This window comes from Rattus norvegicus, chromosome 6, assembly GCF_036323735.1.
Source record: "Rattus norvegicus strain BN/NHsdMcwi chromosome 6, GRCr8, whole genome shotgun sequence".
NCBI lineage: Eukaryota > Metazoa > Chordata > Mammalia > Rodentia > Muridae > Rattus > Rattus norvegicus.
This window is the reverse complement of record NC_086024.1, coordinates 119773926-119790566: the sequence shown is the minus strand read 5'-3', so window position 1 is coordinate 119790566 and position 16641 is coordinate 119773926.

The following is a 16641-nucleotide window of genomic DNA, read 5'->3' as shown; positions in this document are numbered from 1 at the left end:
CTGTCACTGTCCTATATATATTTTCCCCAAGCATCACATGTCCTCCCACAGGTCTTGCTTCAGAAAAATATCACATGAGTCCACATCACATGACACAACCAGAAATTTCCACTTCATTAGGATGAAGGGTTTCATTTTAATTGGGCATGTTAATTAAGTGAGCCAAAGGAGGATTTGATTGCTGGTTGGATCCCAATATAGTGGGATGTCGAGAGGAGGAAGTTGCCCAATAAGGAAATAGAGCCTTAGGACTATAATCTAACCATTTTTACCAAGGCAGCGGGAACTAAAGAGAAAGGTAATGCCTAACAGAGCCATGCTCACCACTCTCCAGCAGGCCAGAGTCCCTTCAGCTTCATCAGTAATTCGTTGGCCACCTTCTTGTTCTCTGAACCTTCTGAGCATGTGCACACTTGGTAGCTTTATTGATTTGATGTGAAACCCTTTTTTAACTGTGCTTCTCTTTCTCTGACACTGGCCAGAGTCTTTTCACCTTCATCCTTCCTTTTGTCCACGTCTTCCTCCTGAGGATGACTACCAAGTTCTGGCTATCAAAGTATTGTAGTCCAGTAATCAACAGCCCCCTTTGGATCAGCTATTTAACATGACCAATTAAAATTAAGCATCTCATCCAAACACAGGATTTTCTATTGTGCCATATAAACTGTCTTTTCCCTAGAGGCCACGTCTGCCTGTTCTCTTTCCAGAGGCAGTCCTTTGCCCCTCTTTCCAGGACAAATATACCTGCTCCCTTTCCCTTGTTCCCTTGCCTTCTTCCTTACCTCCTGTCTTCATTTCTTATTCCCTTTGTCCCTCTAAAGCAAATAAATATCCTTTGTGGTGAGGCCTTGTTCATGTAGGTCTGAGCTGGAACCCTTTCCTTCAGGTTACGGTAAAGTTTGTTTCTGGGCTTGATAGTCTCTAGAAGATGGACTTCAACTGAATAATTGTCTTCATCATGTTAGCCTGGAGTTGTGTCAGTGGGGAATTTTCTTGGCAGGCCTATGATGATAACACCCCTAAAAAGTAGGATTAAACAATATAGGAAGGTTAGCTAACTACAGTCCTAGGCACAAGACAGGAAGTAGAATTGTTTTGTGGCCTTTGCTTTACTTCTTGTCGCCATGTTTCTGCCTTTCTGTCCCTTGATAATGGACTATTCCTGTGATCTAAACAAATGCCTTCCTTGAAAAACATTTGTCTCTTGTCAGAATTTTATCGTAGGAGCCTAAGGTTATACACTTAGTAATCTCTATCTGATACTTCGATTCTGTATTACACTTGAGTAATTATGACAAGTTATTGGAAAGTAAATTTAAAAGGCTTGGTCCAAAATATCAAAAAACAAATAAACCAACAAACACACAAACAGAAAACCCAAAAGCCAAAACTAAATTCAAGTTGATGAGAATTCCCTTTGTTAGACCTATTAATTATCATTGTTCATTTAACTAAGACCTGTAGATGCTAGCATGTGTTTATTCTTTCATGGCATGAATTATAAGTCTAATATCTAACTTATAGCATCATCATTATCCACTTTTGGTAATTTACTTTAGTGAGTATTAAAAAGTGAAACTTGATCCTGTTCATTTCATTAAATTAATAACTGAGAAAAAAAGGGGTATTTCTAAGTACTCATGTCTCCTGTACTGCATTTCTCAAATTGGCACAGAAGTATCAATAATTATCATTAATTTTTTGTTGGACTTATACTTGCCAAGGCACTTTGCAGGTTTTTTTTTTTTTTTTGATGTTGCATTTAGATAGAAAAAAAAATCCGTCTTTCTAAATAGGGAAGTAAGTGAAACCAAATTATTTGATGGATAATTCTTTACTGAGAGGGCTCTATGACAGAGACGTCCCATTAGAATCCAATTATGTTAAACTGTGAAATGTTAAAAGCCCTTCATCAGAAAGTGTAGTGCTTTCTCTCTGTGCCTAAGTGCAATCTAATATTTACCTCTCCTGGAGTCTTTTGTAAAGGGTGCCCAGAGGAACTTTATTATGGAACAGGCAAGATTGAAATGTTTTAGTTTATTTGGTTTCAATCCTTTAAAACTCGAGTTGCAGCCTGCTAATAGGCATTCTTACAAAGTACACTATATGTTCCCTGGGTTATCAATGAGCTCCTTATAGAACCCATAAAGGAGCTGGCAGAACTCGCAGAATGAATGTCTCTCCTGAACAGCCCCATTGTTCTTCTAAGTAAAGCCAAAGAGGCACTGATGGAAGAGATTCTGATTTTATTCTATGCAAGAAAGAAGCCTTAGGAATGTGAACTATGACTGGCACTCTCAATACTAAGAGATACTCCTAGCAATACAAAAGATAATGCCTGATGGAAATCAAAGCAAACATGCCCATTTCAAACCACTGCTGCTGTTTCAAAATGTTTCTTCTTGCAAGACTGTAAACATATGTACTTCGGTTTCTTTTATTTATTTATTTATTTTATTTATTTATTTTATTTTAACTTGAGTATTTCTTATTTACATTTCGAGTGTTATTCCCTTTCCTGGTTTATGGGCCAACATCCCCCTAATCCCTCCCCCTCCCCTTCTTTATGGGTGCTCCCCTCCCCACCCTCCCCCCATTGCCGCCCTCCCCCCAACAATCACGTTTAGTCTTAGCAGGACCCAGGGCTTCCCCCTACACTGATGATCTTACTAGGATATTCATTGCTACCTATGAGGTCAGAGTCCAGGGTCAGTCCATGTATAGTCTTTAGGTAGTGGCTTAGTCCCTGGAAGATCTGGTTGCTTGGCATTGTTGTTCATATGGGGTCTCGAGCCCTTTCAAGCTCTTCCAGTTCTTTCTCTGATTCCTTCATCAGGGGTCCTGTTCTCAGTTCAGTGGTTTGCTGCTGGCATTAGCCTCTGTATTTGTTGTATTTTTGCTGTGTCTCTCAGGAGAGATCTACATCCGGCTCCTGTCGGCCTGCACTTCTTTGCTTCATCCATCTTGTCTAATTGGATGGCTGTATATGTATGGGCCACATGTGGGGCAGGCTCTGAATGGGTGTTCCTTCTGTCTCTGTTTTAATCTTTGCCTCTCTATTCCCTGCCAAGCAAGCTATATAAACATAAATATTTTTATTCTGTTTTCTGATATATAAATATATAGAATTAAAAGTGGGGTTTAAAAATACTATTTCATTTTATTACAGATACAGTTTATGATTTTTTACTTGTGTTCAAGGAAAAATATACTTAATATTTAAAATCTCATTTCACTAATTTAATTTTCATTTGTTTTTCTCAAGGCAAAAAAGGCAAATATATAAACAAAGAGTTTTAACACTGAGAGCACTTAAAGGTAGAAAATAAGAGAAAAAGGATTTGGTGACTATTTAACGTGCTATGCAGTTTTTACATTAAAATTTTTCAAAACTGTGATTATTTGTGTAATAATAAAGCAGATGTTTCTGAGCAATGTGGTCCATTTTTATAATCCCAGCAGCTGAGGGCAGTGTTAGATGGATCACTGCAAGGTGAAGGCTAGCCCAACAAATACGTTAATTTTAGGCTGGTCAGACATATATATTAAATCCTGTCTCAAAACAGGAACAATAGCAAAGCTTATTTTAACTTAGAGAGTAGAGTCTTCCTAAAATTTCTATCCAGTTAACTGTAATAACATATATTATTAAAAATAGTCAAGGAAGAACATTTTAATCTGTTGCTGTCTTATGAGCTATGTCTAATAATTGTTAGTACTTAACAAATCTAAATATTTACATATTTTCCTTTATGGTTTTTATTGAATTACTTATTTCGATCCTCCTAAAGTTATAAGTCAAAGAATGGAAATCAGTGGACATCATCAGAGGAGAGTTTGTGATAAAGGAGGAAGCACAGACCCCCGTGAAATTGTATGGAGACTCCACTCTATCTGAGATGATGTTATGATGGGAGAGAATTCATAAAATCAGGAGAAGAATGACATTATAGTAATCCTATGTATTAGAAGACATAACTGGGGAGGAAGGGGAAAATGAAGAAATGAGATAAAGAGATTAAGGATGGGGCTGGGGATTTAGCTCAGTGGTAGAGCGCTTGCCTAGGAAGCGCAAGGCCCTGGGTTCAGTCCCCAGCTCCGAAAAAAAGAACCACAAAAAAAAAAAAGAGATTAAGGATGACATAATCATAGATTCATTTGTTTAATTTTTCAAATGGATTTGCCAAGTTTCTAATTGTGCACAATATTTTGCTGTGTTATGCAGATTTCTGAAGTGTAAGACTTTGGGATGTTCTGTTCCAGAAACTTTCCGACACTACCAATATATTGGGTGACCCTCATATTCTAGGAATACATCACAGTTGATATGAATGATTTCCAGTTCCTATGGACAGTCAGTCCAATACTCAAAACTGACCTGACACTTAGTGTCACCTGGCGTAAAGGGAGTCCATTTTGATCTTCCGTGCACAGTCATGAGATGACCAGGGCCTCAGTAATATCCATATAACAGTGGATAGAAGGCAGGAGAGGTAAAAGGAATATACGCCCAGAAATACTCCTCATGGAGTAGATGACACACTAGACATTGACTGTACAATATTGTGACAGGTCTTGATCAGGGCTTGAAGGAGATGCATTAGGGAAAGCTCTTAGGCTCAAGTGAAGCCAGAACATTCCAGGACATACAACATATAAAAGAGTTAATTCTGTGGGCAGGTCAATCACCCAGCTAAGGAACCACCCGTCTGAAAGTCACAATCACACCTAAGAAGGGAATTCATCCTCAAACCACACTAAACACATGGAAAAATAATTGTTGATTTAATGAGATACTCTCTGCTTCATTCTAGGACTTCTGCTATCCCCTGGAGTGCCTTCCAGAATCCCAGGCATGCGCCTTTGTAAGTTGGCCCACATTTTGGAATCGTCCAATAACATTTTAAGTTTCTCCTTTTTAAATGTGTCTATTCTAACCAAACAGGCCTTACTCTTTCTCTAAGGCCCCCCTCACTGCTGTAGCTGCTGCTTTACACTGAAGCTGAACTTTCTGTCTGTCTAATTCCAGGCTTTCTCGCTTCTTCTTCCTTGCTACCTCCCTCTTGCAGGAAACTTCTGGGATTTACTTTTTATCTGCTTTATAAGTTTTCATTTCAATCCCAGTAAAAATTGCCTTCGAACACTCTTTTGCGTCCTTTCTTAAATTCCTTTTAAAATTAAACTAAAAGCCCCCCAAAGGGGCACCTGTTTATTCCAACAAGGACACTTTCAATAATTATTCTTCGCTAAAACAATGAAAATTTGTATGTGGGCTTATATTAAAATTGAAATTATTTTTAGCAGCTTATAAAATTCAGAATTTCTTCTTCCGATAGGAAAAATAGAGTTTAAGAAACAGGAGCTAGTGTAAAATTTACGAGTTTATGAGTAAAAGGCAAATAACTACATTAACCTTTGCACTTTAATTGAAAGTAATTATCATGTCATTTATGAATCGTGTCACTTATGAATCGATACACATCAAAAGTTAAATTGAATGAGTGTACACCAGTCATTGAGGTCTTATGCAAATAAAAGCAAGCCATCTGAGCCTTAAAACATTAAATAAAATGTTATTTATAATGCAAAACACATCGTTTTACATTGGTACTTTCTAGTATTTAAATATACTTTGTACAAGTTTACAGTGAAGTTCAAAGACTGAAAGTGACAAAGTGTGGTAGGTGTGTAAGTTATTGACTGCATCTTAGGGAGATAACAGCCCAGTTACAGTGCGATATAAAGTGGTGATTTATATTTTCCCTATTTATTCCTTCAAGCCCATAGATGGCCCTTCTGATCTCATCTGAGGTTGATGTCTGTTTGCATGACATTTGGGGGTGATTTGTGTATAAGCAACGTTGATCACTAGGCACTTTGTGTCCACATCTTATTGCCTTTGCATCTTGGTTAGTTGAGCTCCTTTTCAATGTGGAAATTTCTAAGGGATGCTGGGAGATGACTTGGATACATTTAAACACAAAACCTGCAAGAGTGCATAATGACAAGCATTGGAAGACACCGTGTTTCCTATTTCCTGAATTCTGATGGCAAGACCTTCTCCGATCAATAGACCAAAGCTAAGCAGAGGCACAGGGAAAGACTTCACTTTTGACTATGAGTGTTATTAAGTCATATTGTGAAATGTATGTGGCATATGAAGTACTGTCACAGTACTTTCTGGATGGTCAGAAAGGGTTGTAAGAATACTATAGATCTAGATGATATCTAAGTGAATCTAAACAGTGCATGTATTCATAGCTTTTTCTAGTTGTTCTGTCATATAATCATTTTTCAAATAAAACCTTGCCCTAAAAATAGTGCTTTTCTTTTTTCTTTTCTTTTTTTTTTTATTAACTTGAGTATTTCTTATATACATTTCGAGTGTTATTCCCTTTCCCGGTTTCCGGGCAAACATCCCCCTAATCCCTCCCCCTCCCCTTCTCGATGGGTGTTCCCCTCCCCATCCTCCCCCCATTGCCGCCCTCCCCCCAACAATCACGTTCACTGGGGGTTCAGTCTTAGCAGGACCGAGGGCTTCCCCTTCCACTGGTGCTCTTACTAGGATATTCATTGCAGCCTATGAGGTCAGAGTCCAGGGTCAGTCCATGTATATAGTCTTTAGGTAGTGGCTTAGTCCCTGGAAGCTCTGGTTGCTTGGCATTGTTGTACATATGGGGTCTCGAGCCCCTTCAAGCTCTTCCAGTTCTTTCTCTGATTCCAATAGTGCTTTTCTATTCTAAAAGCAGACAATCCTGATTTACTCTTAGAATCTATAAATATGAAAAAGATATAGTTGAACATTTCTTTAGCTGCTTCATGGCCATTTAATATTCCTCAGTGGAGAAGTCTTTGTTTAGCTCTGTACCACATTTTTAATTGGGTTATTTGATTCTCTAGAGTCTAACTTTTTGAGTTCTTTGTATGTATTGGACATTAAACTTCTATCAGATGTAGGATTGGTAAAGATCTTTTCCCAATCTATCAGTTGCCGTTTTGCCCTATCGACAGTGTCCTTTGCCTTACAGAAGCTTTGCAATTTTTTGAGGTCCCATTTGTTGATTCTTGATCTTAGACCATAAGGCATTGGTATTTTGTTCAGGAAACTTTACTTGTGCTCATGTGTTCGAGGTGCTTGCCCACTTTCTCTTCTATTAGTTTGAGTATCTGGTTTTATATGGACATCCTTGGTCCACTTGGACTTGAGCTTTGTACAAAGTGAAAAGAATGGATTGATTTGCATTCTTCTACATGCTGACCTCCAATTGAACCAGCACCATTTGTTGAAAATGCTGTCTTTTTTTCCCACTGGATGGTTTTAGCTGCTTTGTCAAAGATCAAATGACCATAAATGTATGGGTTCATTTCTGGGTCTTCAATTCTATTCCATTGATTTACCTGCCTGTCTCTGTACCAATACCATTCAGGTTTTATCACTCTTGCTCTGTTAAAGTGTTTGAGGTCAGGGATGATGATTCCCCCAGAAATTCTTTTATTGTTGAGAAAAATCTTTGCTATTCTGGATTATTACATGCATTCTTTAAGTGTCTAAGGGAAAAGTACATACATTCTGTGGGAAGAACTAGTCAATGGTATTTCAAACTTTTGACTGAAAAACATTTAGAACAAAAAGAATCATAAGAAATTATGAATGGTCTGGTTGTCTCTGGTCTACACCTGTGATTCTACAAATATTTTAATGAAGGTGATAGACTTTAAAATGCAGATTGTTTATACAGTAATGTGAAAGAGGACAGCAAAGGGCTATGGTTCCGATGATTTATAGCCACCAAAGTTTCTAACCATTCTTTAAAATCTTTCTTAGGCAGCAGGAGCAGCTCGTAAGAGAACGAGATTAGAGAGAGGGAAGTGGTCATAAGCAATATCCCATTATCTTATAATTAAAACTATATAAATCAGTCGCCACACACACACAAAATTGGCTTAGATAAACTTATGGTTGTGAAGCATGGTTTTGACTCATTTCTAAGTTTTCTGTTGGAAATGATTTTCTTTCATTCTTTTTCTGTTTGTAGGATGAGTTAAATTAAGCTCAAAATTTGGAGAGAAATCTGGCTCAAAAGTATTTTATAAATATTATGACAGTAAGTCTGTAGAAAAATGACTGCAGCCATGTTTACAAAAGGCAATATTTAAATGCCAAAATACTCTGGGTGTCTGAATCAGGGAAGATATTGAACTGTTTTCAGTGCACACATTTTCACATGTACTTTGGAGCAACTGATTTATCAGCATACTGGGACATATATTGTTCAATTTATATTACTTTTTTAAATTTATTACATATACATACATGTATGTATAGTGGTCAGAGGACAACTTCCAAGGGTTAGTTCACTGCCCTGATGGTGTGTGTTCTAGAAATCAAGCTCAAGACCTTAGGTTGAAGGCAGAACCCATTGGCCAGTCTAGAAACTAACATTTCTATGAAAAGGATAGAAAAGCCTAAGTTGGACTTTTGGGCTCATCTTTGGGTATATATTTGTTCTCTTTGGGATGTGTGCTGCAAGGCAAACCATCCTGTGATTTTATACCATCTGTCAATTTTCTGTGAAGTTCTTAAGTACATACATTGCAACACTGACAATTCAGGCTAATTTTAAGTCAACTTGACAGAAACTAAAGTAATTTGAGAAGAGAGACTCTCAATTAAGATAATCATTACATAACGTTGGACAATAGGCATGCCAATAGGTTATTTATCCATTCAATTACTAATATGGGTTGTGTTTGTGGTTTGTGGATGGTGCTTTGCATGGTCTGGTACTCCTGGTCACTATAAGAAAGTAAGACTAGCAAGCTAGAGTAAGCAAGCCAGTTAGCAGCACTCTTGTAAGGCCTGTGCAGCAGCTCCAGCCTCCAGGTTACCGCTCTGGATGAGTTTCTGTCCTGACTTTCTTCAGTGATGAACCATAATAAGAAAGCATAACCCATGAACCCCTTTCCTCCCTAAGTAATTTTTGATCATCATTTTTCATCAAAGCATTGGTAACTCTAACTAAAGTCCAACAGCTTTATACTCTGTATTTCAAATACCAATGTATGTAATGCAATATGGCCTGGCAGTAGAGTACGTGTTGAACATGCATGAATCCTGTGTTCAATTACTAGTACTAAATCTTTACAAAGGTAAATGACTTTATAAGAGCACGAACGAGCATGTTGACGCAGAGCTAGAGAGTTTAATAATGCTTGACAATCTATTTTACCTCAATCCTGAAGAATGAATCTTATGATCGTGTCATGGACCCCATGTTCTATAGTTTTGAAATCAAATTATCAGATTTGTATTTACAATTTTCTCAATAATGCTATAAGCTCTAAGAGTATGTCAGGGCTTCAAAAAGTCATAAAAACAAAAGATTAAAGCAAATAGTATCAATTTATTTTTTCTCTTAGCTTTCTTTATTTCCTATGTATGAACAATTAGCTTGCATGCATATTTGTGAACCACATATGTACATTTTATCCTTGAAGGCTAGAAAAATGCATCAAATGCCATGGTTCTGGAGTTAGAGATGGTTATGAGTCAGGAACTTAACCCTGATCCTCTGCAAGAACATGGAGAGCACTTAACAGATGCGTTAGCACTCCATTCCTCAGTGTTATCAACATTAATATTCGTTTTAAACTAAGAACTCCATAAGGTTCTAGGCTGTTACTTTGTTCTTCTCTTCCTCTCATTTTAATACTTCTTGTCTTTTAAATGTAAAATTCCTGCAGTTACAGCCATTTACTTATTATGTAGAAGTCCAAATGTAAGCATGAAAACAAAGGGAATTATGTACCTTTAATCAATCTCATTTTCACTGTTTCTAGTTTGGATGCCTAGACATGGCTACAGAGGATTAAAATGTAATTTTGCACAACTCTTGAAATCTGACTTTGTGTTTTATAAAGGAAGTCAGGTGGACAATAGACTGTGTACCGGAAGCTAACAGATATTTAGCTTATTCTCCTGCTGCCTCTGAAACATGTTCATAGCCTCTACCTCCTCATGGGATCTGTTGCCCTCTGCTACTCTTAATCTGGAAAGATGATTGGCTGGCAAAACAGGGAAAGGTTCAAATTTCTTAGTCATTACCTTAGGCTCTGGACAGCATCCTACATATGGATAGAGGGAGCTTAAAGGAGAAAGGGGGATAGCACATCCTACTTTCTACATTTGGCCACAGCAGATGTTATCTCTCCTTAACTGGGCTGGCAGCAAAGAGGGCCAAGTAGAAAATTGTCTTGTTGGAAATATTGCAGCCACCAGAATTGTCCATGATCTGTCAGTGAGTCCCAGTAGCATGGTCATTTCTAATCTCCGATGAGTTCCTCGTAAGAGAAGATGCACTTACCTGCCTTATATACTGCATATTCTTTCAACAAAACACTTGCCCAGATCGTTTTCACTTGACTCTACAAGGTAACAGCAGCAAACGGCTGGTACTGTCTATTCATCACCCTACCTCCTACATTCTAAATGCACCAAAATTTTTTCAGTTTCTCAAATATCTTCCTTTTGTGCATATCTGGTTTTCTCTCTCCAAGCAAAATGCTAAACAAATGTCTTGAACATATTAAACAGAGGGCTGGAAAGCTCCTTTGTCCTTTGTTTTCTGATTCAAGCTTCTCCCTTGGGTGTCCACTGTTGCTTTCTCAAATATGGACGTGTAAGCTTAATTCACTTTCTCTCCTGCAAGTTGCATTGATCAATGTCTTATCAAAGAGGAACTAAACAGAAAGAAATATTATTTGTACAATCTTAATTTTAACGCTGGGCAATTTACAACTTAAAATTATATGGAAAGTGTTTTCTGTAACATTTAACACAGTAATAATTCCAATGGGCTATCAACTGTTTTTCAAATTATGACTTCTGACAAGAATTTCTTTACTCTCATTTAAAGCATATTTCACAAACCGTCTCTGTACACCAATGACTCTACTGAGAAATACACAATTTCCTTATTGAGGGCAGATAATTATTTTGTTTATTTTATTTTTCAATTTGACTTTTAGGTTAAACAGTAATGCTAAATAACTTGAATCATACATTTACTGGGTGCATCTAGGTTTGGCTTTACTCTTAGTCAACTACTATATTTCTAGTGACTATGTAGAATCATTGCTTCTCACTTCAGGTTATGACGAATATATGATATTTGAATTCATGCTTTTAAAATATGTCATTTACTGAGTTCACTTATGAAGGAACTTCAAGTACCATTTCTGCCATATGTTTTTTCCTTACATTTATATAATTGGTTATTTAATTTATATTATAGTGACTAAATTGTATATATATATATATATATATATATATATATATATATATTACTACTCAATGTCCCCAGTAATATTTTTTACTTTATTTTTAAAAGAAAACAAGTAACAAAGCTAAAATGCTTCCCAGAACTTGGAGACAAGAGTACACACCATCTTGATGTAAACACAGTGAAATTCTCTCAAAAGTAAAAAATATTTTTTAAAATAAAAATATGTTCCAAAAATAAATGCAAATAAATGCTTAAATGAAAACACACTTAAAGTGTTTCCTATACAAGACCAAAAAAAATCCGTGTTCCATGCAAATTTTAAAATTTTAGGGCTCTATTTCCATTCATGCAGCAGTAATTTTCAAGTTCTTCCCCACTACTAAAATCTGTTTGATTTTAGTCTACATTAAGAAATTTAAGAAAATTATCCATCCAGTACTTTATAGAAAATATTTTTGCAGACAACATATGGGACACCGATTCTAGAAACACAGCCCTGATATAACAAGGAGCCTGCCCTTTGGTACAGACAAGATGTAAATCTTTACCGTTATAACAGATTGATATTTTAAGGTACATTTATGAATTCATCTGTTCTAAGCTGCACTGATACAGTCAGAAAAGCAAATGTTACCTATCAGCAATATCTTATAAAGATAGATTGCAGTAATTAATTCATAACCATACTCACATAGATGAATGTTTTCAACAAACAAATTTGAGAAAGTGAAAGTGAGTGCCACACTTTTCCTGGATGTCCAACTGCTTATAAATTCTACAGAATGATACAAATACCTGCTTTCTTTCTGTGCACTCTTCCAGCCTTTAGAAAATCCATATGGAGACCAATATCTTTAAAATACAGCATTCTGGATAATTCAACTGATAGATATTATTGCATAATTATAGGCTTAGACTTATGTATGTGACAGGGTTCCCGTTACATAGCAGAATTCCTTAGTAACATGTACTTACAAATGGGGGACCTGGCTTCATCTCCATAAATAGTCAGTCAAGAAACTCTGTGGCCCAGGTGACTCATCCCATTTCTCTGGAGCCCTAGTGGATGCTGAGTCTGATTCTGAGGTTACAGCTCAGCAGCTATGTTCGGGTATTTGCACAAACCTTTACTATAAAAGTGCCCCATAGGACATATTTATGACTTTTCGTGTTCAGATATGAGATATGGCCTCCAATTATTCACCTTCAGCAAGTTAATGAGAGTTAATCTTTTGCCAAATAAACTTATCATCTCTGTATGGATTTTGTAGTGCCCCTCATTTATCACACATGGCAGTTTTTCAACCTGTTTTGATAACGTGATCTATTCAAAGCCATCTCGGAGATGGGGCACAGGTACTGGGTGGATTTGCTGTCCAATGTAGTTTAAAGGAGGCCAAGAGAGAGACATCAATCTTTCCATTCCACTAAGATTCTGACAGTAGACTGCTAGACTTTGGGAAATGTCCTACTTTATAAAGATGTGCCTTCAATGACATTTATCAGAGTAGAATATAGGGAAAGTAGGTCTCCATGAAAACATGAAGAAGACATTTTTTATGTCTTTGCCCAATGCAAACTGGTCATAATTTCCTACAACTTTCTATATTTCAGTTATATTTAAACAAATTAATAAAAGCCTTAATCCCTTCTTTTTTAAACACTAAATATATTATTTTAATTGAAGCAAATAACAAAATGTTTCTACCAATCAATATATCACTCTTACAGGTAGGTCACAATTGATGACACTTTTAATAAAAATCAAGAGTTACATATTAATGGCCTCATAGAATTAATATTTTTATCTTGTAAAAAGTTGATCCTGAATGCGTACAAGAATTTCCTATAGATTCATTTCATTATTTTAAAGGTTTCTTGTGATTGTACTGTATGAATATCCTAAACTATTGTCCTAAATTATTGTCCTAAACTATGCCCCTATTGATCTATTAGGTCACAAACATGACAGAAGTGCCTATATAACATATTCAAGCAGAGTCTTGCTTCCAGGATTTCCCAGTGTTCCTTAGTCCCAACCTATTATAGAGTCCAGGCTCCCTACTCCTTCCCATCCCTTGAACTCTCTAGCCCTGAGACTGTGCTACTGTTATTTCAGCAGCTCTTCCACGTATATGACAGTTATTTTGCCTACTTTTTTTTTTCGGAGCTGGGGACCGAACCCAGGGCCTTGCGCTTGCTAGGCAAGCGCTCTACCACTGAGCCAAATCCCCAACCCCTATTTTGCCTACTTTAAAAATTGTTTTTACCCCTTTTCTCTTTTGACATCTTGGTCTCCTGGTCTCCTGAATGGGGTCTAGATCCTTCCCCATCTCTTCATGTGGCTTAGTTCAATGTCATGTTCACTCTGGACTCTCTCAAACGTCTTTGACTTTGGCTATGTTCTCTCTCAAATGACAATAACTTTCTCCATTACATCTGGGAGCAGCCATATCCTTCTATTTTATTCCTTTTCACTCATGGCCAGGTACTGTTTTCAGGGTTTTGTTATTATACTTAAAGAGGTGCTTTGATGAACTTATTTTTATACTCATTTTATATCATGCTATCTGAAGTTGTATTCTTTGAAGCAAAGCTGTCCAAACAGAATATACCTTTTCCATTTTTGAGGTGTAAGTTCAATGCAAAGTATGACTTCAGGCTCAGCCTAACTAAGTTGTGGCATCTTATGCAAGCGTCATGTCAGTTGGGCATCAGATGGAGGGTTGGCTCAGTCAACTAATATAAATTTGGGTTCATAGCTAGACTGTGATATCTGACATCACAATGCCAGGACACATCTCCATGCTGTAAGTGAAGGAATCCAAAGGCCACAGTGGTGACTAGTATAAGGTAGTTTGAGGTAGTATACTCTGCCTATTTTCTGCTGACCTCTGAACTTACAGTATTTCCCATGGCTAGAGTCAAGTTTCAAAGAACCTTTGTCAAATTGGAATATGTAATATAGGTTTGAGCACTTACATTCCGTAGTGAAATCACATGGTAACACTGGTTCTTAGAGTAATCAGAGAAATGATGCCAATTGTTATTTCATATGGTATTTTGGATAGAGAATAATTTGGTTAGTGTACTAACTATTGAAATTTTGTTTTGACCGAGTAAAGATCAGCGTTTAAGGGCCAGTGCCTAAACAGCTTGCAAATAGCAGTTATTTTATCCTGAGAATTTTTTTTGAAACAGAGCCCCATCTTTCAAGACGCCTATAGAAAATTTCTTGTAGGTATAATATATAGAAGTTTTCTTTTATCTTTTTTTTTTCAGTTCTTTTTTTCGGTGCTGGGGACTGAACCCAGGGCCTTGCGCTTCCTAGGTAAGCACTATACCACTGAGCTAAATCCCCAGCCTCTTTTATCTTTTCATTATTATTTGTGTCTCTTCTATGGATAATTTATTCCTTAAGTATAATTGGCATAAGGAATTATATCTAGTAATATACTGATAAGCAAACTAGGTATAATGGTAGGTGTTACCACTGTCTTAAAGTTGGGAGAGATATTGTTTTAACTCTTAGTATAGCATGAACAAATTAAATTATCCAAGAACCAATATAAAGAATCAATAGATAAAAAATTACTAAGGGTAAAATGAGAGATAAGAAGGATTCTGGTTATACAAAACAAACATTATTCTTACCAGCAATACTTTAAAATGACCAATCATCTCGTGGATGTTGGAGGTCGGAGCTTATCAGATGTTCAAGGGGTGTTTGGAGAGGAAGAATTTCACTGTATTGTTTTGCTAAGGATTGCTAAAATGGAATCCTACTAGAAAGGGAAAAGTACAGGAGAGTTTAAGAATCTTGGCTAAAGTTTAGCAAAGTAAAATATCTTCATCAGACAATGAATGCTTAAAATTTGTCAATAACATTAATTATAGACAATGGAGTTAACGAGGAGAAAATTGAGATGAGGAAAAACAAAAAGAGAGATGAAAGTTATTTTCCAGTATTTCACATCTTGCAATATGTTAAATTGTAATTTGACTTACTCTTCAGTCAGTCATTTAGAATGAATTTCAAGATGGCTCTTGGGATGGGCCTTCAGTTACTTTAAAAGTCACTGTAGTTAGTTTTAAGGACAAAACAGAGCAATATTTTATGTTTGTCATTGTTAGGTTTTCTGTTGCTACTCTAAAATACTATGCTAAAACCAACTTGGGGAGTAAAGGGTTTAACTGCTTGTGGTCCATCATCAGGGGATATGTGGATAGGCACCTAAGGCAATGGCCTGGAGGCAAAAAAATGTAGCAGAAGCCATGGAGGAATGCTCTCTGTTGGTTTGCTCTACATGGCTTGCTGAGCCTGCTTCTGTTACACAGTCCTGGACCACCCGCCCACAGGCACCATCACCCATAATGAGCTGTACCTTTCCACATCAATTACTAATTGAAAAAAAAGTCCCCACAGGCTTGCCTACAACCATATTTTAGGAAGGAATTTTCTTAATTCAAGTTTTCTTTTCTCAGATAACTGTCATTTTGCTATGTCAAGTAGAGACTCTTAGCCAGCACCATCATGATAATGACATCTTTATATTTTATTTTGCATATGTATGTGTGCAGACTCTTCATAACAGCAAATATTAACGTAAAAAGAGATCCAAACTTAGAAATAAAATTATTATTTGAAAGGCATAATTTACAATGTTTTAATGAGTCTTTTTTTTCAGTCACAGTCTGAGCAATAGGACTACTAAAGCCCAATAAGACAGATTAGAAAAGGCTGATGAAACAGTTAATAATTTAGGTTGAATTTCCCGGAGAATTTCAAGTCATGATACAGGTCCCCTTTTGATTAGGTTTGAAAGTTTGAAGGTAAAGAATCTAATCCCAATAACTCATGACAAAGGAAGTCAGAATTAGATGGTGACTACTAGTATGAAGAAGTTTGAGACACGTGGTGTAAGGACAATCAATAAAATCTTCAAAAGGTATGTACAACCAAAAATGTCATCTGACATTGTGATTTTTTTAAACATTTTTGTTGATGCATTTGTTTTTATACTAAAAAAACATAAAAATCTTCTATCATTCCAGGATATTTCACTTATATCTATGAGGATATACAAAATTTCTTAAATCATATTTCATCATATGATCAAGTATGAAGGTTTATTAATAGTTCAGATGAGATAATTACTATTATGATAATGATTAAATACTTCTTTTATTATAGTATAGCTTCTCTCCATTCATAGTGTTCTAAAATGAGTTTGATACTTTAAAGTGTTTAGAGGCAGTGTTTTGTCATTAATGTCTACACACACATATTCCAAGAACAATCAAGTTCTTGTATATTTATTTCCTACTAACAGGAATTTAGGATATATTTACCCCT